Source organism: Lissotriton helveticus, chromosome 6 (genome assembly GCF_964261635.1).
Source record: "Lissotriton helveticus chromosome 6, aLisHel1.1, whole genome shotgun sequence".
Lineage (NCBI taxonomy): Eukaryota > Metazoa > Chordata > Amphibia > Caudata > Salamandridae > Lissotriton > Lissotriton helveticus.
In genome coordinates this window covers 44,708,527-44,732,910 of record NC_136067.1, presented here as the reverse complement: position 1 = coordinate 44,732,910, position 24,384 = coordinate 44,708,527, and the positions used below count along the sequence as shown (strand labels likewise).

Genomic DNA, 24,384 nt, shown 5'->3' with positions numbered 1-24,384 from the left:
TCTGTAGATATAGACATTTCCCCATTAATACTAATTTTCTTTTTATAAATAAATATAATTATACAGAAGTTACATTTTTCATGACAAACAGCATTCTCCAGATTTGGATCTTTCATAGATACATATGCTTGAATCATTACCCGTCATCATAGTGAGAGTCCCATGGTACAATAGTAAAGCAGTATAGAATATTAGCATAGACATTATTGACAATGAAACATTCACTTTAATAATGTATCCACATTATTTAAAATGAACACATTTCAGCGAATCAGGCGACAGCCCTCTCTAGAATACTCACCACAGACGCTGATTCTCTCAGCTTTTCAACCGCATGTTTGAAGGGAGTCTCCATTTTGAGAATTGCTGCCACTACCTACTACAATGCCAGAAGCATTAAAAAAGGGGGTTTCAGGCCCTGTGACACCTGTGGGAAGAAAATACTTTATTCTGAAGACCCACACAAGGACTGTATCTACTGCCTCCGCACTACCCACAAGATAAAAGAACTGCAAAATCGGTTGAACCATTTCGACCAAGACTCTGAAAGATAGGGAGGGAAGGTTTCTTTTATGGCTCCAGTGGAAATCAAAAATATCTTCTCTTTCTGAGGAGGAAGATAGTGACTGTTCCTCTACCTCTCAGAAAAGGTCACTGTGAGAAATCAGGAACTATTTGCAGTGCCCTGCACTTCCTTCCCCCAATTTGACCACTAGATGATGGTTTTCTCACTCTGGCTGTGCCCTGGGCACTGCTAACCAGACCCAGGGCCTGTGCTCTGACTACAAGTACAAGTAAGTAGGTCTAATTACAATTGGTACTGACAGATCATGCAAGTCCCAAGTAGTAAATAGTGCTAGAGGAATTCAGACTACCTATAAGTCCCTAGTATAGGGCAGGAAGGTTTAGCGGCCCAGTAGATTTCCTGCACTGGAGTGTGCAATGCTCTGTTGTCTGCTGTCATTTTAAAGGTAGTCCTGCCTTCCAGACTGTCTTTAAAATCTAATTATATGCAAATCGACTTTGGATTTAAAGGTATTTCCAAAGTCTCAAGCAACATTATTTTTTCATGTCACCCCTAAGGTCTCCACTAGGTGCCCCAGGTACAAGGTGTCTTGTAACTATTAGCAGAGACATTATAACATATGTTTTATAAGCCCTGGTGAGGAAACAATTGCCTTTCTAATTATTTACTCATTGTCTTGAAAGGCTAACAATGAAATGTTTTATTTAAATATAAATATTGTTAGGAGCCATGTAAAAATATACTTCAAGATATCAAATTGAAAGTTGCGATAAATCCAACAACTTACCACTGTTAGATTTATAATAACTATTACAGGAAAGAAGTTATTAAACTTTCTTTTCTGTGAGCCAACGTCCATTTTCCCAGCTGCTCTCTCCTGATTGGCCAGCTTGCTCCCAGGTTGTGCTAGTGCTGCCTGATGAGGTGGGCAGTGTCCTGTGAGAGGACTCAATAGGTTTCCTGTGGGCAGAGAAGTACACACCCCAGAGTAGATCGCAGGAAGGGGGTGAGGGGGAGCCAAACTGGTCTTCAAAGGGTGAATGTCACTCTAGGACAGCACAGGCCCACCCCCAGATCCAGCTCTTTCAGCCACACAGGAGCCTTTGTAATTCGATTAGGCAAAAGGTTGGAAAAAGAGTATTTATGAAAATTAGCCACAACAGTAGGTTGGGTTAGCCTGATCCACCTCCTCTGGATATAATTCCTCCATGCTGGATTTTGAAAGAATTATGCTTTCCGGGATAGGAATATACCATACTTTGGAGGAAGTGGTCATACACCTGGCTGGCACCATGCATCCCATTGGTCAGGGGTTCCCCCCTGCTTGACGCCCAGAAACTGTGAATAAATATCGAATAGCTGCATTGTTCCTCAGAGCTGCTGCCTGAATAGACCAGAAGAAGGACTGCCCTGCTGACTCCCAGGCCTGCACCAGGGAGACTGCACTCACCAAGACTGCACCTGCTCCACACTGTGGAAATCAGCACCAGAAGGACTTTGCCTGTATCCGAAAGTCTAAGGAGTGGACTCCCTGCAAGCCACAGGTTAACAGAGCCCACCTGTATCATCTCCACCAATAGTCTCCATTTTGGAAAGCGTCTAGTGGATGTTCAAGGATTTGACAAGGTGCATAGTGAGTTTTGTGGTCCAGACATTCCAAGGACCACCGAGGAGATTCCAAATCCTTAGAGTTGATTTTTGGACACTTTAAACCTTGAAGAGGAACTTCAGGAAGAAGTTCCAGAAGCTTGAAGCAACTTTTGAAAAAAGATCCATTAGGGGACTGACCCGATGTCGAGAGTCAAGCCAGCTATGTTCAACCACGACCCAGCCTGGATATCAGGTTCGTCCCCCTGAAAACTTCAGAGCTCCGGACTTCCAGGATTAGACCAGGCCCTCGCAGAAAGTCCAAGTCATTGAACCTGCACCAAATCTGGCCTGAGGAAATAGCTTCTCAACATCGAAGGAAAAATCTCCAGAAAAACGACTAAGTGTAAATGTAAATGTTTGACTGAGGCCTCCCGCATAGTGTATCTGACCAGGGCCACATCGTGGTTGGCCTCAAACATTGACTATGCCTTGGTCAAGGCGACCGGATGGCACAAAGTGGGGCTATATATTTTTAAGCACTAGAAAATGTTGATTTTGTTTAAAAGTCATATCTCCGGTTCTCTACATTGGATTTTGGTTGTTTTTGGTGTCTATTTGTTGATAAACATATAATCTATTTTTATAAATTGGAGTTGGAATTTTATTGTGTTTTGTGTCTTACTTGCTTAATGTATCGGGTGTTTTTAAATGCTTTACACAACTGTATCCTAAGTTAAGCCTGCCTGCTCGTTGTTACCTAACAAGGGTTGAGCAAGGAATTAATTTATTGCAACTCTAACTGTACCTTTTATTGTGTTTGTCGCCTTATTATTAGTGGTAAGCCACTACTTATCCCTACTAATAATCCACTTTCCAATAGTCACGTAAAAGGGAATGGTCGCTTGACTGAGAAACATCAGAGGTTTCTAGGCAGGCCTTGAAAAGGCTCACCATGAGTCTGCCATAGACAGTTCTCACAAGGAGAACAATTACAAATTCTCCTCAGAAACTGTGAGGTCTGAACCTACCACTCCATCTTCTAAACCGGGAGTGGGGTGCATCCAGAGAAGTCCTCATCAGAACTGTTGATGCGATACTCTGAAAGGCCTAAACAACATGGGGAACACTTCCAGCATTATAGTCGCTCTCCTTCCCAAAAGGTATGGTTCAGGTTCCTTTTACTTTGTTCCAAGAACTCCAATGCATGCTGTAAGATTACTATAAAAGATTTTCAGAACCCACTAAGCCACCATCTCCAACACAGCCCAGCCTTCCACCTCCATCTTTGAGAACGCCTCGTCCTATACCTCCACCTGTGACACCTAGAATGACATTGGCTTCCAATATTGCAGTACCTCCTAGAGATGATCACATCACAGGGAAGAAGGGTAGATAGCAGACAACCAATCTATTTACAACAAATTGAATAACTAATTCCTAATCCTTCTCCATTTGCACCACAACCGGTAGTCTCTCTGCCAGATGACATTGGAAGTTTCCATAATCTCATGGAAAGGGCCACATAACGATTTCAGCTGCCACTGACAGTTAAGCAATCTGACTGTTTTCTGCAATTTTTGAAGAGCCTGCCAAAAGTTATGTTGAAACAATCCCTATAGTAGATCATATTTGGGAAGAATGCACAAAAATAATGAAAAATCCAGCTACAGTTCCTTCTCTCTTACCATGAATCAACAAAAAATATAAGTCACCGAAGGACATCCAAAGGCAGATTCGGTAATATATCAGGTGGCTCAGCGCCGGTCCAAGACGTCTATCTCAGCTCCACCAAAAAGAAAAGAAAGATGCCTTGATAATATTGGCAAGAGATTCTCCACAGACTTAGTAATTACAGTCCATGCTGCCAATTCTTTAGCCATACTTTGCTGGTACAACCAGCAAATGTGGTCTGACATCAGAACATTTATTAATCTTGTACCTGAGGAAAAGAGAGGGGAAATAATGAAAATATCACAGGAAGGAGCAAGAACATTGCCCGAAATAATAGACTTTGCCATTCTAAGGCGGCAGTAATGGTTAAAGTCAACTTCTTTTCGACCTGATTACAGACCAAGATCATAGACACTTCCGATGATGGAGAAGCATTATTCGGGAAACATGTTGATGACACTTTGCAGGCCATTAAGGTGGATACAGACACTGCAAGATCTTTGGGCACCTTGCAATTGCGAGCAGCACTAGAAAGGAGTTTTGCTTCATGTAGAGGACGTTACCAGAGGTTTCAGCAATTTCAACCCTTCCAATCCCAATATCGACCATCCTTCCAGCAACAGTCCAATCAACCACAGCCAGCGGCAACTTTTAATAAACAAGCGCCTCGACGAAGAGACACTAACAGAAGAGAGACACTAACAGAAGGCAGAGACCTTAAATCCCTGATCACCCTCTACTGTCTGGCACGCAACCTACGGTCTTCTCATCGTCAGCTTTTAGTCGCCCTCCAATCAAACTCAAAAAATTCGGCGGCCATAGATTTGCTCACTAGGGGCCCGATGTAGGTCGGTCGGTAACGGCCGAAAATCGGTATTTTCGGCCGTTACCGACCGGTATTTAGTAAATGGTATGTAGGGCCCAGAATTTTACAGATTCGGTAAATTTACCGATCGGAAAATTTACCGAATCTGTAAAATACCGATTCGGTATTTATACCTATTCGGTATTTTTGATATGTAGGTGGGACTCTTCTGAGTCCCACAAGCCTTACAGAATCGGTATTTTACCATGAAATCCAACTTCATGGTAAAAAACCGATTCCGGTGTGCATGCACATGTGTGCATGCACACCTGTGCCATATGACAGGCAGACCTGCCCTTAGGGCAGGTATGCCTGCCACATGGCCCCCGATTCTTTTTTGGGGGTGCTAGAGGGTGTCAAAGTGACACCCCCTGCACCCTTGTCAAAATCGGTATTTACCGATTCGGTAAATACCGACCGGTAATGCCCCATTCATTCCTATGGGCTTCAAAGCCCATAGGAATGAATGGGCCATTACCGGTCGGTATTTACCGAATCGGTAAATACCGATTTTTACCGATTCGGTAGCAGGAACATCTGGATGTTCCTACATCTCAACCCCTTAGATTTACCGATTTTTAATTACCGATTCGGTATGATTCGGTAATTAAAAATCGGTAAATCTATTTTACCTACATCTGGGCCTTGGTCCCCAAACTCTGGAACCCGCTGTCCCCCCTGCTTAAATCTTCTAAATCCCTTCTTGAATTCAGAAAACTCCTGAAAACTAGTCTCTTCACACAGTCCGGTTAGACCCCCTCCCTCGTATTTCCCAGTACCCAATCAGCACCAGGAAACTCATGGTGTCAGAGCGCTATAGAAATTCCCCTTAAGATAAGATAAGATAAGATACGATACAAGTACCAGTTATGTGTAAAGAATCACCAAACTGTTGGTGCAAACATTTCCAGCTTCTCCCAGCAATGGCAGCACATAACATTCAACAGATTGGTGTTAGACCTCATTGCCTACGGTCATACTTTAGAATTCATCTAAAGACCTCCAAACACTACTTCAAAGGGAGTGCACCCAACTTGTCTTACACCAGAAGGAAACCCTTGCCATGTTAAACAAAAGAGCAATAGAAAAACGTCCCTACTGCCAAAAGGGAATGAGATTCTACTCCAGTTTTTTCCTGATAAAGAAGAAATCAGGGGAATGGCGACTTATTTTGGAGCTCCAAAAATTAAACAAATATCTATGTTTACAATCCTTTCGCATTGTAACCCTATCAGACATCCTGCATCTCCTCAACCATGTAGACAGACTTCAGAACCACATCGCGTCGGCCCTGGAGCACTGCTCACAGCACCGCCGCGATGCTAAACCCAGGCGCACCATGTCGGAAAATTGGTACGGGCAAGAACTGAAGTCACAAAAAAGGAAATGTACAATGCTCGAACACAAATGGAGGTTAACACGAACTCAGGAGATGAGGGCTGTCTACAAGAAAGAATTGTCGCAATACACTAAAGCCATTAGGAAGGCAAAAAAGGATTACTTTTCCAGTAGAATTTTAGAGAATAAAAACTCTTCCAAAGAGCTTTTTAAAATAGTAAAAGAGCTCTGCAGTCCTACCAGTCTTTCATCTAATCTGACTCCCTCGCAAATAGGTTGCGACAAAATGAATAACTTCTTTTGCGAAAAAATAGACAAGATCTACTCATCCTTTTCTAAACCCAAATCAGGCAGCCCGGTGGACCACGAGCCTTCCACCTCCCAAGCCTGCTGCACTAGCTTTGGCCCTTACTCCGAAGAGGAAGTGGGCAAAGCGATGCTCGAAATCAAATCTGGCTCCCCCCTGGACCCCTGCCCTCATCATATTTTCCGGCAGCTCATCCCTCTGATCTGCCCTGCAGTGACGCAGGTATTAAATCATTTGCTAGATGCCGCAGAGTTCCCATCCTGCTGGAAGAACGCCACAGTCACCCCCCTTCTAAAAAAAGCTGGCTTAGATATCAACAATCCGGCCAATTATAGACCCATATCCCAACTTCCCTACCTGTCGAAAGTCCTAGAGAAACTGGTCAACAGGCAACTGGCCAGCTTTCTCGAAGCAAACAACCTGTTGGACATCACATAAACGGGTTTTAGGGCCAACAACAGCACAGAAACAACTCTCCTAGCAGTGCTGGATCACATCAGAATGCATGTAGATCAGGGGAAAACAGTTGCCCTAATACTGTTGGATCTCTCGGCGGCTTTCGACACCGTCCCTCATAATCTGCTCCTGGACACCCTAGCATCTAGGGGCATTAGGGACAAAGCACTGGGTTGGCTGCGGTCCTTCCTATCGGATAGATCACAATCAGTGCACATGGGCAAGTTCTCGTCCCCATGCCGGAACATCAAATACGGCGTCCCACAGGGGGCCTCATTAAGCCCAACTCTGTTCAATGTTTTTGTGTCATCCTTGGCGGGAATAGGCAGAAAGTGGGGTGTCGAAATATGTTCTTATGCCGACGACACTCAACTCACTGTCATCCTGGATGAAAAAAACAACCCTAAAAACAACCCTAAAGACAGGTTACTAAACTGTCTCTCTGAATTGGCTGAATGGATGCACCAGCACTGCCTTAAACTAAACGCAGACAAATCAGAGATACTACTGTTCGGAGGTCACACTCAACTGTGGAACGACAGCTGGTGGCCAGAAGCCCTGGGCACTCCACCTGCTCCGACACCAACAGCAAGGAACCTAGGAATAACCATAGACACATCCCTATCCATGAAGACTCATGTAGCTGCCATATGCGGAAAAGGCTTTGCTATACTAAAAATGCTTAAAAGAGTCTTTCCTTGGGTTCCAATGGAGTGCAGAAAGATCCTGGTCCAGTCTCTCCTGATGAGTAGGCTGGACTACGGAAACTCCCTGTTCGTAGGCATGGCAGAGTATCTCTTCACCAGGCTCCAAATGGTGCAGAACGCAGCGGCCAAGGCCATTTGCATGAAAAGAAAATACGACTCAGCCAAGAGCTGTCTGCGTGATCTCCATTGGTTACCAATGAAGCAAAGAGCAACTTTTAAAATGATGTGTATAACACATAGAGCACTGCACAAAACAGGCCCTTTCATCCTCAGAAATAGGATTCAGTTCTACGCTCCCACTAGGAACCTCCGCTCTCAATTCTTGGCTCGTGCGAAAACCTGTCGGGTAAAGAGAGCCAGGATGGGTGAGCGGGCCTTCTCCCACATCGGTGCAACTAAATGGAACGAATTACCTACGGCCCTCCGACTTACAGAATGCCACCTGGCATTTAGGAAACAGCTAAAAACTCTCCTCTTCCCCCATCCAGACTAACCCAACTGGATTTATGCCATCGATACATGCACATTAGCAATCATAGCGCCGTGATATCCTATTCTGGATTATTGTTAGCGCTTTATAAGAAATAAAATAAATAAAATAAATAAATATGTAGATTACATGACAATACTGGATCTACAGAATGGTTATTTTCATATCCCATAAATCACAAACATCACAAGTTTTTAAGATTCACTGTAGCTGGCACTCACTATCAATTCATACTGCTACCTTTCGACCTCAGATCATCTCATGGCATCTTTACAAATGGTCTTGCTCTTGTGGCAACCTCCCTAAGAAAGAAGGGTTATTCGATATTCCCATACCTTGATGATTGGCTGATAAAAGCACAACCCATCAATCGTCAAGGGCTACTGAGGCTTGCTTAGCATTGTTCAAAGGTTTAGGTCTAACTGTCAATCACCAGAAATCATTGATTCTTCCATCAAAAAGAATAAAGGGGGCGATTCACAAAAGTAATCTGAGACAAATCCTAACTTTACGACTTTCGGTAATCACAAAGGGAATTTTGGAATAGTAAAGGCTCTGATTACTTTTGTGAATTGGACCCCATGTTCCTGGGAGCGGCTTTGGATACAACCACACACAAAGCATCCTTATCTCAGGATAGGCAACAAAGGCTCAAACAACTAGAGCACTGTTGCTGGAATGTGAATTTATCTTGAAAAATTAAATCACAAGAGGCGTTTGGCAAAACAGGAATAGTTGGTTTAATTAAAAGCTGCGGTCGGGAAACAGTCACAGAAATGAGTCTGAGGACTGTCTTAACATTGATTTGTTCTGAGTGCCATTATATACAGTCTTTGGAGTACTGTAAAACAATTTAGATAATATTTTAGAAAACCAAATGTGCATCTAGTCATGGAGCTGGAAATTAGGCCACCTAATAGCTAATGCAGGCAGGTCATGACCTTGAATGGACACAATGAGGGCCAGTGGGTGAAGTGTCCTTATGTCTGGCATGAGGAGCACATGATTACTGTGTGTACTGTGTGCGAGCTGTGTTCTGATTGGCTGAGTGTTCCTAACAGCATGTGGCATCTAACTTTATGGTGTTTTTGTAACGTGGGCACCCGCGCAGGCCGTATGTCCTTTATTGGGACGAATCTTCTGGGATCATTGTGGTGTTGCTACCTATCTGTGGGACTAATCTGGGTTTTCCTGTTTGCGCGATTGTCCGGCTGGTTATGCACTACACCACCTGTGATCTGTCAATCAGTAGCCTCGGACCTAGGTTTCAGGGCCTGCCTGACCACATATTTCTTACTCAGGTTGATGGAGAGGTAATCTCGGGAAACTTCAACAACAGTAATTCAATCTTGTTTTTTAACATACATGTATTGTTCCATATATTGACATCAATATTAACAGCACAGACCTTTGAAAAGAAAGTCAGTTTCAGTATGTTTGTTCAAATTGCCCCTAGGGATGATGCTCTCTCCCATATCTCTAGTCCCTTCCTCCTGTATGAAAGTGAGACCTCTACAGGAGGAACAAGACAAGCAATGGATTCAGACTGAAGGATTATTCAACGATCTGATAAAGATCACTCCAGGTATGACAGAAGCTCTAACCTGGTGGACAAAAGCCAGCAATCTCTCCTCAGATACCTGATTGCCTGATAGATAACCATTGATGCCTCCTTAGAGGGCATGGGTGGCCAGTTGCAAGACCTTCACATAAGTGGAAAGGGGTCTTTGCACCAAAAGAGCATGCACATCAATTGTCTAGAACTCACAACAAGTCTTCAAGCTTTCCTGCCAAGGATAACAGGCTCTACAGTGCTAGTTTGCACAGACAATATCACCAGCATGCACTATGTGAAATAACAAGAGATCACAAGAATGCTAGCCCTTTCCAAGGAAGCGCAAGGGATCTAGAACTAGATTGTGACACACGGAATAACACTTGGAGCAGAAATTGTTCCTGGTACGAGCAACCTCTTAGTGGACACCCTAAGAACAGAACAAGGAACAGCTGCCATGAATGGAAACTCAATCAGTTGACTCTGAACAGGATCTCCCTATGGGGCAAGCCAGCACTAGCTCAATATGCAACGAAAGAGAACCGGAAATGCCAGTTTTATGCGAGTTGGTACCTACATCAAGAGTCGTGAGGGAATGCTTTTTCGATCAGATGGTCTTGGATCTTTGCATACACTTTTCCTGTGATACCCAGGCTTCTTAGCAAGATGAAGGTAGAACAGTGTTGTATACTCTGATAGCCGAAAGATGGCCTGGGCAGCATTGGTTCACAGAGCTGCTTCTTCTATCAGAAACCAACCCCAATCAGCTGAAACCATTCAGGAAACATTTGACGAAGAACCAAGGCCAAGTCTTTTCATCCAGACCCGACATTTCTCCACTTATCTGCATGGCTCCTTAATATTATGAGTTTGCAGATCTAAACATCTCTAAAGACTGCAGATACATTCTTGCAAAGCCTAGAGTGGACATGACTATAAAAACCTATAGATTGAAGTGGAAGCCTTTCTGCCTATGGTGCCAGAAATAGAATAGTCACCCTATTAAAGCAACAGCAGAACAAATACTATCTTATCTCTTGTCACTGGCAAATTTGGGATTGGCCCACACCTCAATCAAGGTACACCTTGCTGCAATATCAAGATATAGATGTTCTTCAAGCGTAAGGGCTCCTCCTCCTACGTGGCAGCTAAATGTAGTATGACACAGTTATGACACAGTTAATGAAGGGTCCATTTGAACCAATACACAAAGTGGCGCTCAAATTTATCTAATGGAAAGTAGCATTGCTGTTAGCTCTGACATCAGCCAGCAGCCAGAAGGGGTAGTTAAATACAAGCCAATACAATATGAGCCTTTCTTGCGTTTTCCAGACGACTATGTGATACTCAGAATCAATCCAAACTTCATCCCCAAAGTCCCTTCGGACTTTCATCTGCATTAACCTATGGTACTAAGGACTATCTTTCCAAATCCTCAGTCAGCAGCTTAAAGATCTCTGCATACATTGGATGTGAAAAGATGTCTAAAAGTTTATTTGCAGACCAACTGCTGTTAACATATGGTAATAATAGTAGAGCTGCCCTAGTTACAAAGGCAAACATCGCTCAATAGATCTAAGATGCTATCTAGTTCTGTAATTCCAAGGCTGGCAGACCTCTGGCAACTAAGGTCAAGGCACATTCCACTGGAGCGGTTTTCCCTGGACAACATTGTTTGCTGGGGTGCATATTGAGAGTATATGTTGAGTGGCGACATGGAAGAACAGGCATACGTTCACGCAACATTATTGCCTGGAATCTGTGCAAAACAGTGATGCAGCTATGGGACAACCAGTGTTACGTCATTTATTTAAAAATGGGGAGCCTTTTTTTAATAATATGTATGTATATATTGATATATTTGTGGCCTCTATCTTCTATTGTGGTATTATTACAATGATAGTACAAATATTCTAATTGCTAGCTATTCTGATCCAAGCATGTGAATCTATGAAAGATCCAATAATGAAGAAGAAAATAAGTTATCCAGTATTGGGGTATCTTTCATAGATGGACATGCTTGACTCATTCCCCGTCATCGAGATGGGAGTCTCCGGTACATTCATAAAGGTAATGTCACAATAGACATTGAAGTTAAAAGGCCTAAGGCCTCCTATGTAGTAACATATCTAAGTCCTTATTTAAAATGGACCAAACCTAAGAGAACAACCAATCAGCTGACACCACCCTCTAGAACCTTCCTGAAAGGAGCTCTAGACCTTCTACCACACGTCGTGCTAGGGAGTCTCCACTGAGCTCTGCTCAGTTTTTCCCTCTTAACTTCTAATTATCCTTGTCTTCAGTTTTTCTGTTGGATTCAAGGTATTTTTCAACTATAATTCCCTTGCCTGAGTGAATTCCACTGATTACTTCATTTTGGACACACCTAAAAAAGGCCTTTTTAGGCCCTGTCATACCTGCAGAAAGAAAAGGCTGTACATAGATGACCCCCATAAAGACTTCCTTTACTCTTTGGGCCCGATTCACAGAACTAACTTAAGACAAAATCCTAAACTTACTACCATTTTGGTATTTACAGAAGGCACTTACTCATTTTGTAATTCACAGAAGGCACTTACTCATTTCGGTATTCACAGAAGTTAGGAGTCCTAACTTTAGGACTCCTAAAGGCCTTTTGTGAATACCGAAAGTCTTAAAGTTAGGATTTTTCTCAGTTTAGGAGTCACTACTCCTAAACTGAGAAAAATCCTAACTTTTAAAAGAATGAGTAAGTGCCTTCTGTGAATACCAAAATGGTAGTACGTTTACTGTTTAGTCCTAAGTAAGTTCTGTGAATCGGGCCCTTTATCCTGATCACAAACCAAAGGATTGTAAGGTATATCGCACTTTTTCATCAAAGACTTTAAAGGACCGTGAGGGGAGGCTGTTAATATGGCTGCAGAGGCTTAAATACTGGGAGGACCATGTATCTTCTGAGGAGAGCGAAGGTTCCTTGTAGGAAGGTAGATCCCTGACTATGGTTGCCCCCAACTTTTTGCCTGGTGTTTTGCTGGTTTTCTGACTTAGTTGACCTGGGACCCTGCTATTCAGGGCCCCAGGCCTACTGCTCTCTCTGTAAAATGGATTCCATGTACCTTAGGTACATATCTAATTGGATACGGAGTTACCTTATCAGTCCCTGTACAGTGTACCTTAGGTACCCAGGGCATAGGTGTACCCAGGGCCTACCAGGGGCTGCAGCATGTATTATGCCACCCCTGGCTGGCCATCCAAATCTGACACAACTGGCTGCACGACAGCTGGGGCAAGGTGGTGTAATCACCCTTTGCTTTAGATATAGTATACCTATATCTAACCCTAAAATGGGCACACAGATCTCCTAAGTTAAACAAATGGTCTCTGTTTCCAGATACCTAAGAGCCTTGCTAGTTTATTCAGATAACAACCAACACACACTGGGGTCGATTGTGAAAATATGGTATTGTGTACAAAAAAGGGGAGAAATGCTCCTCTTTTAGGTGTCCCCTCACTCACCAGGGTTGCCCCACGGTGACATGCTTCATCATTGGGGCCATCCCAGTCCTCTACGGGCTGGGGCGTGCTGCGACTTGCGAAAGTTACGTAGGAGCACTTTATTAGACTATGTGTGGTGCATGTGTATTTGAGGAGTGGACTATGTGATGTGTGTTAAAAATACCTCCCCAGTAGGTTTACAATAAACTTTATTCTTGCCTCTAGGTGGTAATATTAAAAACGGGGTGGAAAGATAGGCTGCCCTAAACGTAATGTGTCCAGATGTACCTATCAACTCCTATCGTCGACATGTTTCGTGCATACCCCAAGCACTTCTTCGGGACTACACAGGGACCAGCCCTGTGTTCGCCACTCCTTAACTCTTCAATGAGATATTGATGAATAAGTTTTAAATTTTAAAGTTAAAATTAGACTGCAGCAAACTATATTAAGTGCATGCAATGATACCTACGTATTTGTTCCAAAAACACGTGGCTCCTGAAAAATAAAAGACAACTTGAAAAGTCACGGGGTGAATTACCCCAAATCTAATCACACATAGTTTACAAGAAGAAAACGTGATGATTTCCTGTGGTTTACAGACGGACATTTGACCGTGGTTATATCCATGCACAAAAACGTGTTTCATTTCGTGCATCGTAACGTGATAAAAACACCTCTCTTTGTGACACACCCAAACATTCATCTGTCATACACACTCATACATACATTTCCTGAGACCTAACTGGGCCCCATGGATTCGGAGGGGTTCGGTATCCTAGCAGCTCTGGTGAGAGAAAAACGGATTTTAAAAGTGCCTAAAAGTAGGAGGTATCCGGTGCACAAGTAAGTCAAATCGGGGAAACGATGGCCATCCACGGGTCAGTTTACTATCGCTAATCGGCCCGAGGCTCTGCTATTTACAAAATCCGTTTTTCTCTCACCAGAGCTGCTAGGATACCGAACCCCTCCGAATCCATGGGGCCCAGTTAGGTCTCAGGAAATGTATGTATGAGTGTGTATGACAGATGAATGTTTGGGTGTGTCACAAAGAGAGGTGTTTTTATCACGTTACGATGCACGAAATGAAACACGTTTTTGTGCATGGATATAACCACGGTCAAATGTCCGTCTGTAAACCACAGGAAATCATCACGTTTTCTTCTTGTAAACTATGTGTGATTAGATTTGGGGTAATTCACCCCGTGACTTTTCAAGTTGTCTTTTATTTTTCAGGAGCCACGTGTTTTTGGAACAAATACGTAGGTATCATTGCATGCACTTAATATAGTTTGCTGCAGTCTAATTTTAACTTTAAATTTTAAAACTTATTCATCAATATCTCATTGAAGAGTTAAGGAGTGGCGAACACAGGGCTGGTCCCTGTGTAGTCCCGAAGAAGTGCTTGGGGTATGCACGAAACATGTCGATGATAGGAGTTGATAGGTACATCTGGACACATTACGTTTAGGGCAGCCTATCTTTCCACCCCGTTTTTAATATTACCACCTAGAGGCAAGAATAAAGTTTATTGTAAACCTACTGGGGAGGTATTTTTAACACACATCACATAGTCCACTCCTCAAATACACATGCACCACACATAGTCTAATAAAGTGCTCCTACGTAACTTTCGCAAGTCGCAGCACGCCCCAGCCCGTAGAGGACTGGGATGGCCCCAATGATGAAGCATGTCACCGTGGGGCAACCCTGGTGAGTGAGGGGACACCTAAAAGAGGAGCATTTCTCCCCTTTTTTGTACACAATACCATATTTTCACAATCGACCCCAGTGTGTGTTGGTTGTTATCTGAATAAACTAGCAAGGCTCTTAGGTTTCTGGAAACAGAGACCATTTGTTTAACTTAGTATTTGGAGGGCGAGCCTAGCTACAATTCCTCTAACTCCCTTCCTTTTTTGTTCACACAGATCTCCTATCAGTCACTCCTATGGCAGGCCTTGACAATCCTGAAGGCAGAGTGCTTGGAATCGTGTGAGATGGTGTTCTGGCATGAGCTGAGCCTGTCTGCGGCTTTCGGGATCTATCCCTTAGCCGTTTCCATGATATCGCATACCATATACTCTTAAGTGCATTATAATCCTCGCGGTTATATGCCAACTCTGGTATCGCTTTATCAAAACATGTCGAGTAAGGTGTCATACGAATTGGAATACTAACCCCTCGCCAATTCTGGCGACGGGGTTAGCATTCCACCCTTCTAGAGGGACACGACATGTATGTAACCTGTAACCTGGTTAAAGTCAGACAGAGCCTTAGCATCCACAAAATGGATGCTGCCACCGAGACACAAGTCTGCCCTCCTGCTGCTGGGAGTCCTCCCAGAGCAGGAGGCAAGGACAAAGGGTTTCCTGCCAGGGGCGGTGCCAGCACCGTCCCAGACAGGGTTTTGTGTATTCCAGGTAGGCAGGGCTACAGAGGAAGGTGACTGCAAGTGGCACCCCGGTGCTCACTGTGCATAGGCCGGCTTGAACCAGTTCCAGGGGTACACCAGCCCCTGAGCTGGGGAAAGCCCGCCAAAGGAGAGGGGTGTAACCACCCCCCTCCTGGTCCCACCCATAGGGCAGGACTTAGTCGCGTGCCAGCCCCCTTTTCCAAGATAAAGGTAGGAGCAGGCCCCCTTCCAAATTAGATCATCTTTGGAATCAAGACACGACTTTCTGCGAAAGGACATCAAGATTTCTTCTTCAAGATTCTCCCTTGTGACTAAGGAGTAGTCACCCTGCATCCGCAGGCACCACCTTAAGAACACTGCGATCTGCTGCAAGTCCTTCCTCCGGAATCCGACTGCCCAGCTCGACGAGAACTGGCTTCCCTGGCACCTCTGACCTCTACCCACCTCTACAGCCAAGCTGAGAACCGTGGGTGCGACGAGACCTCGAGGGACCGGCCATCTTCAAGACTGCACGACTTCTTTCCAGCACAATCGCCGAGGGATCCTCTGGTGAGTGCTTTGGGGTCCGAGAAGCCCCGACCCTGAGCAGCTCCAGCACCGAAGTTCAGCCTCCCAGCATCTCCACGATCTGCGTGGGGCCCTTCTGCTTTTTGCTGCTCACCGCATTGTTTGGCTACTAGCCCGCTGGCTTGTGGCCTTCTTAACGACGCCCGACGACATCACTGCTGCTGGTCTGGTTGCTCCAGACTGGCCCTTGCTCCCTTCCAGAAGAGGAGCACCCCGGACCCTCCTGGTCCACTCCAGACGCCATTTTAGGTCCACCGCGTGGGCTTGAATTTGCCAGGACTTGTTGCCCCAATCCTGGGTCCAGCGACGTCGACAGCATCATCCATCGTGGGACAGCTCGTACCTCCATCCTGGTCGCCGACAACGCCTCCTGGTCCGTGAGACTGCAGAGCACAGCGTCGCCCACTCACCTAGTCGAGGTGACTACCATCCGGTGCCCTCCTGGTGCCCCCTGACTACTGGCTAGTAGTCACGAACTTGGTCCCCTCTGCTTTCAGGTGTCATCCATCTTCGATCCAGGCTTGGATCACTCGAACAATCTTCACTGGTCGCCTGCCAGCAACTCCTTTCCTTCAGGCTCCTGGTTCGTCAACGAAGAATCCCGACGTCTTTTCAGACCTATGCAGCTGCAGCCCCTGGGCTAGGTAACTTCGGCATTTCGGTGCCCCAGCATAGCCTCACTATCCAAGGGTCCAGATCCACTTTCGTTTTTGACCTACCTAGTCGGGTTCGCCCGAGAACACTAACTTTGTGAATACTAGCTTCCATAGGCTTTTTCCCGCCTTACGCGTGAGAGTTCCCACTCTGCACGTGGTGTCCCTAGGCCACCTGCTCCTAACCTGAGTGTTCAGTATTGTAGGCCTAGCGTTTCTAAAGCCTCTGAGAATCGTTACTTACCTGCTAGTAATTCGCATTCCACTTTTAGAGTATAGGGTTTTTCGTGCCCCTCGGGCATTTGTGTAAATTGTGCGACTTAAAGTATTTTTATAAGAGTTTTGTTGTGTGCTTAGTTCCCTGTCTCATAAAGAGCCAGGGTAGTCTTGTTATAAATAAATACTCTGTTTATTTTCATAACAACTTGTGTGGTGTCCTTTCACTGGGTGTTCAAGGGGTAATGTGATGGTAAAACAGCTGGCTTAACACGCCCTCTAGAGTCTAAGCCTTAGACTGCTCGTATCCATGCTACTAGGATAGCTGGTCTATAAGGTTGACTTACAACCAATCATCAATAAGGGTTGTATGGACTGATATATAGTGATCACTAGAATAGTGAACACTGCACATCAGGCCAACTTCTCACATTGGTGGCAGCGGTTGGGATTTGAGCTTGCTGTTGTTTTACCACACATATCCTAAGAATATCTTGTGAAAGATCACATAAGTACTAAAGGTACATATAACTTAGCTTAGAATACTGAGTTCTACTGAACCAGCTGTTGTAGCTCCTAGGGCCTAGCACACCCTAAACTACAACTCTAGCAAGGGATCAGTAGGTAAACATATAGTGTAGGTAAGTGCACCACTTACACCTCACTAGAAAAGCATGTCTACCCAGGGAGAGTCTACTGAGACCCCCCTTGTGGTTATTGACCCTCCACAGGTCACTTCAAGATATGCAGCTCTCAGTTTCCAGGAGATGAGACAAGTGTGTACCTCCAGGAAACTGAAACAGGGGTCTAACCCCACCATTCCCTTTCTAATAGGTCTCTTAGAGACTTATGATGCGAGAAAGATTTCTCAGCTAGATGGGAATATGCCAGCCTTAGAGGGTACCTCTGGGGATCCAGACCTCCCCAACACTGCCAATGCAGTTGAGGAGGAGGATCAAGAGGAACTCTCTGGGGACGAGGTAGACAAAGGTCTTGAGGTAGTCAGAAGGCTAACTAGGGCCAACTTAGACTTGCTTGGGCTAGGATCTGGGGGACCCCCAGTACTGACCCTAAGTAGGCCTAACCTTGGAGTTAGGAGAGATAGATCTCTTTCTAGGGACTCCAATAGATCTCTGCACTCTAATGCCTCTTCTCAGAGGAGAAGGAACTCTCCCCAGAGGAGATTGACTTCCCCTCAGAGAATGGAGCATGAAGCTAGGATGAGACAGGCTACTCTGAGGATTGAAAGGGAAGAACTTGCCCTGGCCAAAGAGAAGCTTGCCTTTGCTAGAGAGCAGCAGATGAGTGGGTTAGCTCCCACTGGTGGCAGCAATCTCCCAAGAGATAGAGAGAAGGGTTTAGATACTAAACACCTGACTAAGATAGTGCCCCCCTTTAAACACGGGGATGACATCCAGAAATGGATGGCTGCTTTGGAGAGGGCCTGCACTGTGCAGTGCATTCCCCAGAGTCAGTGGGCAGCAATACTGTGGCTCTCCTTTGATGGCAAAGGTAGAGATAAGCTCCTCACTACTAGAGTTGAGGATGCTAACAATTACCAAGTCCTGAAAAATGCACTGGTTGATGGGTTTGGCTTAACCACTGAGCAGTACAGGTTGCTGTTCAGGGATACCCAGAAAACTCAGTCTCAGGATTGGGCTGACTTTGTTGATTGTGCCACTAAGGCTTTGGAAGGCTGGCTACTGGGTAGCAAGGTTACTGACTTCACAGGATTGTATAATCTTATTATGAGAGAGCAAGTCTTAAATAATTGTCAGAACCAGTTATTACACCAGCACCTGGTAGACTCTGATCTGACCTCTCCACAAGAATTGGGTAAGAGGGCAGACAAATGGGTCAGAACCAGGATTAGGCCCAAGAACCAAGGTGGTGACCAGAAAAAGGAATCAACCAAGCCTCAAGAGAAGGGTGGGAATACATCTACAGATCAAACCACATCAGGGCCCCAAAAATCCTCTGAAGGGGGTGGGTCCCAGAATCCTTCTAATAACCAGAAGAAACCTTATTGTTATCCCTGTAAACAGGTGGGTCATTTGAAAACTGACAGCAGTTGCCCAAAGAACAACAATAAGGAGAACATACCCCCAAGTAACATTCCCAAGCCTCCTGTTACTACTAGTAGTAATCCCCCAGGTGGTGGGAGTGCCCCCAAGAATTTGTGTGCATTTACTTTGGGAGTTCCTGGGGACTCTGGCCTATCCAGGTCCCCAAACTTAGATACTCTTGTCTGTGAGACTGGCATGGGGTTTGCCAACTTCACAACTTGTCCCAACACTTTGGGCAAGTACAGACAGGAGCCCCTCATCAATGGTATAAAAGTTGAGGCCTATAGAGATACAGGGGCTAGCATCACCATGGTGACTGAGAGTCTAGTCCCCTGAAGGCAACTTTTACCTGGTGCCACATACCAGGTGACCAATATTGATGGAGTACAGAGAGATCATCCCATGGCAGTGGTCAATCTCAGCTGGGGAGGTGTCACTGGCCACAAGAGAGTGGCAGTGTCACCAAACTTGCCTGTAGATTGCCTACTGGGGAATGATTTAGAGCTCTCAGCCTGGGCTGAAGTAGAGCAAGAAACCCATTCAAAAATGGTAAACCTCCCTGGTAAGGTTAGTGGGGCAGTGATAGCCACAGCCCCAGTCCAAGATATCCTCCCTGAACAGGTCAGGAGGGCTGTGCCAGTCACAGCCCAATCTCAGACAGCTTCCTTCCCAGAAAAGGTTAGCAGGGCTGTGATGGTCACAGCCCATACCCAAACTGAGTCCCCTCCTGAAAAGGTTGGTGGAGTTGTGATGGCCACAGCTCAAACTCGGACAGATAATAGTGTTGTGAAGCCTGAAACTATGGATCACTCCACTCAGACAGAGAGCATTGAGGAGGAAGAGAAATCTCCCTCCCCCCAGACTTTAGGAAAGGATCAGCCACCTCAGGGAACTGATCTGACCCCTTGTGAGGAAACTGCCACAGAGGTAGTCAGGCCTAGCCTGGCAGAACCCCTGATGTCAGTGGACCCTTCCAAGGTGGGACCCAGTCTGGAGCAGGTAACCTGCCCCTCTCTCCCCTGCCTCAGTCAGCCCAGGGCTGTAGAGGTCAGGGAGGCCAGTGTTGGACCCCAAAGGGCCCCCTTTCCAAAAGAATTCCCCAATCAGCAGATTAAGGGCACTGAAGCTAGTAGTCCTAGCCAAGTGAAAATAAAACAAACTCCTGAGGGATCCCCCTTAAAATTAGTTAGGGACCTCCCCCAGATGGACACTGCTGGGCACAGCCAAACTTGGGACCTGAGGGCCCCAGACCTGACTTGTCCCTCCAGTAAGCCAAACAGAGGGACCCAACCTCCAGCTGTAGGTAGCCAGAGGTTGACCCTGAGAGCCCAAAACAACTCAGTCTTGGAAAGAAAGTCCTCTATGGTGGATAATGATTGGAGGAAGCTGAGCCCAAAATTAGTGGAGCCTCACTTCAGTACTCCATTTCAGCACCAGCCTTTTACTTTGCCAAAACACACCACAGGTAGAGATTCCCTATGGTGGAGACCCTCAGACACCCTTAGGGTGAGGGATTGCTTAGTGGACCATGAGATAGGGGGTAACCATGCCAGTGCTGGTACTTCCTTATATGGCCACTCAGGCAATATAGGCTTACCTGGCAAGGATAGCTTTATCGCCTTTCGTTTGGGGGGGGGGTTATGTAGGAAGGTAGATCCCTGACTATGGTTGCCCCCAACTTTTTGCCTGGTGTTTTGCTGGTTTTCTGACTTAGTTGACCTGGGACCCTGCTATTCAGGGCCCCAGGCCTACTGCTCTCTCTGTAAAATGGATTCCATGTACCTTAGGTACATATCTAATTGGATACGGAGTCACCTTATCAGTCCCCGTACAGTGTACCTTAGGTACCCAGGGCATAGGTGTACCCAGGGCCTACCAGGGGCTGCAGCATGTATTAGGCCACCCCTGGCTGGCCATCCAAATCTGACACAACTGGCTGCACGACAGCTGGGGCAAGGTGGTGTAATCACCCTTTGCTTTAGATATAGTATACCTATATCTAACCCTAAAATGGGCACACAGATCTCCTATCAGTCACTCCTATGGCAGGCCTTGACAATCCTGAAGGCAGAGTGCTTGGAATCGTGTGAGATGGTGCTCTGGCATGAGCTGAGCCTGTCTGCGGCTTTCGGGATCTATCCCTTAGCCGTTTCCATGATATCGCATACCATATACTCTTAAGTGCATTATAATCCTCGCGGTTATATGCCAACTCTGGTATCGCTTTATCAAAACATGTCGAGTAAGGTGTCATACGAATTGGAATACTAACCCCTCGCCAATTCTGGCGACGGGGTTAGCATTCCACCCTTCTAGAGGGACACGACATGTATGTAACCTGTAACCCGGTTAAAGTCAGACAGAGCCTTAGCATCCACAAAATGGATGCTGCCACCGAGACACAAGTCTGCCCTCCTGCTGCTGGGAGTCCTCCCAGAGCAGGAGGCAAGGACAAAGGGTTTCCTGCCAGGGGCGGTGCCAGCACCGTCCCAGACAGGGTTTTGTGTATTCCAGGTAGGCAGGGCTACAGAGGAAGGTGACTGCAAGTGGCACCCCGGTGCTCACTGTGCATAGGCCGGCTTGAACCAGTTCCAGGGGCACACCAGCCCCTGAGCTGGGGAAAGCCCGCCAAAGGAGAGGGGTGTAACCACCCCCCTCCTGGTCCCACCCATAGGGCAGGACTTAGTCGCGTGCCAGCCCCCTTTTCCAAGATAAAGGTAGGAGCAGGCCCCCTTCCAAATTAGATCATCTTTGGAATCAAGACACGACTTTCTGCGAAAGGACATCAAGATTTCTTCTTCAAGATTCTACCTTGTGACTAAGGAGTAGTCACCCTGCATCCGCAGGCACCACCTTAAGAACACTGCGGTCTGCTGCAAGTCCTTCCTCCGGAATCCGACTGCCCAGCTCGACGAGAACTGGCTTCCCTGGCACCTCTGACCTCTACCCACCTCTACAGCCAAGCTGAGAACCGTGGGTGCGACGAGACCTCGAGGGACCGGCCATCTTTAAGACTGCACGACTTCTTTCCAGCACGACCGCCGAGGGATCCTCTGGTGAGTGCTTTGGGGTCCGAGAAGCCCCAACCCTGAGCATCTCCAGCACCGAAGTTCAGCCTCCCAGCATCTCCACGATCTGCGTGGGGCCCTTCTGCTTTTTGCTGCTCACCGCGTTGTTTGGCTACTAGCCCGCTGGCTTGTGGCCTTCTTAACGACGCCCGACGACATCACTGCTGCTGGTCTGGTTGCTCCAGACTGGCCCTTGCTCCCTTCCAGAAGAGGAGCACCCCGGACCCTCCTGGTCCACTCCAGACGCCATTTTAGGTCCACCGCGTGGGCTTGAATTTGCCAAGACTTGTTGCCCTAATCCTGGGTCCAGCGACGTCGACAGCATCATCCATCGTGGGACAGCTCGTACCTCCATCCTGGTCGCCGACAACGCCTCCTGGTCCGTGAGACTGCAGAGCACAGCGTCGCCCACTCACCTAGTCGAGGTGACTACCATCCGGTGCCCTCCTGGTGCCCCCTGACTACTGGCTAGTAGTCACGAACTTGGTCCCCTCTGCTTTCAGGTGTCATCCATCTTCGATCCAGGCTTGGATCACTCGAACAATCTTCACTGGTCGCCTGCCAGCAACTCCTTTCCTTCAGGCTCCTGGTTCGTCAACGAAGAATCCCGACGTCTTTTCAGACCTATGCAGCTGCAGCCCCTGGGCTAGGTAACTTCGGCATTTCGGTGCCCCAGCATAGCCTCACTATCCAAGGGTCCAGATCCACTTTCGTTTTTGACCTACCTAGTCGGGTTCGCCCGAGAACACTAACTTTGTGAATACTAGCTTCCATAGGCTTTTTCCCGCCTTACGCGTGAGAGTTCCCACTCTGCACGTGGTGTCCCTAGGCCACCTGCTCCTAACCTGAGTGTTCAGTATTGTAGGCCTAGCGTTTCTAAAGCCTCTGAGAATCGTTACTTACCTGCTAGTAATTCGCATTCCACTTTTAGAGTATATGGTTTTTCGTGCCGCTCGGGCATTTGTGTAAATTGTGCGACTTAAAGTATTTTTATAAGAGTTTTGTTGTGTGCTTAGCTCCCTGTCTCATAAAGAGCCAGGGTAGTCTTGTTATAAATAAATACACTGTTTATTTTCATAACAACTTGTGTGGTGTCCTTTCACTGGGTGTTCAAGGGGTAATGTGATGGTAAAACAGCTGGCTTAACACGCCCTCTAGAGTCTTAGCCTTAGACTGCTCGTATCCATGCTACTAGGATAGCTGGTCTATAAGGTTGACTTACAACCAATCATCAATAAGGGTTGTTTGGACTGATATATAGTGATCACTAGAATAGTGAACACTGCACATCAGGCCAACTTCTCACATTCCTCAAGCTCCTCCTCAAAGATGCCTCAAAAAAGGCCACTGGACGTCTCTGCAGGTCACTCCTTGCAGCAACCTCCAAAGAAGACGAACACAAAGTCTTCAGAGGCTACAAAAAAACTAGATCTGCCTTTCAGAGTGTCTCGGTTGCATCAGAGTTTGATTTCTGTCAAAAAAATCCCTTCAGAAATCAGCTTCAGACCGAACCTACTCCTATGGTGCAGGAAAACATGCTTTTAAAAAGCCTTCCTCAGCCCTGTCGACGGACAGCTTGTCGACAGCAGTACCGAAGACGACGACAACAAGACCTCCACTGACTGTTGTCGGACTAACTTTATCGACGACAACCGTCGCCATGGTTTCAGTCTCGTCGGTGAGTCAAGGTCCTTTGTCATCGACAATAAAGGTATTCAGAAAGTCATCGACGACGAAGATTCCAATGATGACCATTCCGACGACGAAGATGATGACAAGTGCTTGGTCGATGGTGTTGCCTGCATTGACAACGAATCTACAGTTGATGACTCTCTCGTCGACGATTTCTCCCATTGCATCTTCGATGACCTCAACAACGAGAGACGACGGTATTGTCATCTACGCCAGTTGCGTCTGGGACATTAATACCAATGCCCGTTGACGGTTCCTCGATGGCGGTATGGGTACCGACGACGACCTCATCGACTACACCAAACTCTAGATCAGTAAAACTAATTTCCCAGCCAAAATGTCAAAGAGAGAGACTGACACTCTCATTATCTTCTCCTAGTAGGGTACAAGCCTTATTACCAACTCATCTCTTGGATGACGATGATGATTCGGGAGAAGACAGCTTGTTTAGGGATGCACAAAGTCCCTCGGAGTTGAAATTTAAATACCAGGAAGACTCAGATGAGGATGACCAATTCTATGACCAACATCCGTACTACTCTGACCAATGACATCAGCAGCAACTTCATCCAGGAATGGTTTGTCTTCCCTCCAGTCTGGTAACTGATTTACAATTCAGGTTGGAGGACTATAAAAAGAGGTTTCCTAAGTCCACTCCATCTCCTGCTCCAGCGCTTTCACCACCTCCTGTGGTGCGGTCAACCTCCACCCCTTCCTATGTCTCAAGTGC

At 46.2% G+C, this 24,384-nt stretch overlaps 1 protein-coding gene across 6 annotated transcripts in view; it reads left to right on the top strand.

The window, feature by feature from the left end:
- DNAH8 (dynein axonemal heavy chain 8) overlaps positions 1-24,384 on the top strand; it is a 10,041,960-nt gene that overhangs the window by 9,379,310 nt on the left and 638,266 nt on the right. The window lies entirely within an intron of this gene.